Raw genomic sequence first — 1843 nt, 5'->3', positions numbered from 1 at the left:
GGAGGGGAGCCCGCGGGGGAGGGGAGGGAGGGAAGGAAAGTTCTAAGAAAAAAAACCGTTGAGAGTTTCTGGCCCGGCTTTTGTGAATTGTCCCTCCCCCCCCCAGCCCCTGGCAAGTTAAACACGCCCCTCCCCCTCCGTGTATGAATGCCCTTTGCCACCCTGGGAGCTGAGGGAGGGCCATCCTGACGCTCCTGGCAGGCTGCCCACGCACCAGCATTGGGCCTGCTCTTCGCTGGCACACAAAGGCACATGCCAGGCGGGACTCGGTCTCCCTGTTTTTGGGGGGAGAAGGAAGACGGGGTGGGAGAGGTTGCACAGCGGTGGCTTGGGAATGAGCCCTGTCCCCTGGGGTGCCCCTCAGGCCAGGGGCAGCCTCTGCCAGGCTGAGCTGGGGAAGGGGAGGCGGGGCTGGCACTGCCACCGGCAGGAAGGGAATGGGGTTCGCTACCACTGGGAGGCCTGGGCCTGCAGCTGCCCGAGGCCTGGAAACCCGGGCTGGTGGGGGACCTGCTGGGGGGTCTTCAGCGAGGGCAGGGCCAGGAGGAGCCTGGAGCCTTGGCCAGGGGCAGCGGGAAATGGCAGGCCACCAGGAGCTCAGGAGGCCCAACCTGGTGCCGGCCCCAAGGGGGTCCAAGGGTGCCATTTGCTGAGCTCCACGGACATGCTGGTGCCATTGAGCACCTGGTCCCATCAGACCCCTAGGCTCCCTGGCGGCAGAGTCGGGGGTTCTGGTGGCAGACAGCTCATCCCGGGTGTGGCTGCTGCCCAGCTCTGTGCGGGTGCCGGAACCAAACTGGGGAGAAGGTGCGGCCTAGCAGGAGAGGGGGTACAGCCAGCAGGAGAGAGGGTGCAGCCTGCAGGAGAGGGGGTGCAGCCTGCAGGAGAGGGGGTGCAGCCAGCAGGAGAGGGGGTGCAGCCTGCAGGAGAGGGGGGTGCAGCCCAGGAGGGGAGAAGTTCAAGGACTACACCAACGGGCCTGGCCTGCACGTGCAGTTATCCTCATGACACTGGGGGTGTGGCCTGGCACTGAACGGTGGCACTGAATGGTGACTACGATTTAAGGTGGGCCGCGTCTATGATGAGACCTGCACACAGGATTCAGGGAAGACCAGATCGGTCCCTCCGTCCATGAGCCCATCGTGGGCTCCTGAATCCAGGCACCTGCCCACACGAACAGCAACTTCTAGAACGTACCCAGAGGGCAGAGCAGATGTGTTGGCAGTGCCCACTCTCCTCCCCACAGCCCTGCCCCTGCCCAGGGATCCGCCTCCTCTTCTGCGAGGACCGAGAACCGCCCTCCAGGAGGGAGCCTGGGTGCTTCGGGAGCCCTGACTACACCCACAGGCTGTGTGCTTGTTTATTTCTTGTTACCAAAGAACTGAAACTTCCCCGTCAGACCCCTAGGCCTTCGAGTGACTCCTGGCTCAGGGCCTCAGGGTGACATGAGGTGGGGACAGACATGAGGTGGGGACTCTACACTGAACTGAACCGCCTGCCCGCCCCTCTGGAACACCCAGCGGGCACCCCGCCATGGGCACCCCCGCCATGGGCACCCCGCTATGGGCACCCCCCTCATGGGCACCCTCCCATGGGCACCCCATGCATGGATTGACCTGGGCCTTGTCCTCTGAGTCACTGAGGATGACACGGAGACAGGAGGCCGGCAGGACTAGCCCATGGTCCTCCCAGGGGTCCGTGCGGCTCGCTGCTTGTCTGAGAAGGTGCAGACCCGGGAGGAAACGGGGCCGAAGGTGGTTCCGCTCGGACAGAAGAGGACGCTTCCTGCCGCCGAAGTTCAGAACCACCCGCCCCGAGCGCTTGGCTCTGCCTTTGTGTGACC

This window comes from Myotis davidii, unplaced genomic scaffold (assembly GCF_000327345.1).
Source record: "Myotis davidii unplaced genomic scaffold, ASM32734v1 scaffold211, whole genome shotgun sequence".
Classification (NCBI taxonomy): Eukaryota; Metazoa; Chordata; class Mammalia; order Chiroptera; family Vespertilionidae; genus Myotis; species Myotis davidii.
The sequence above is the reverse complement of the archived record's forward strand: the minus strand, read 5'-3'. Positions refer to the sequence as shown.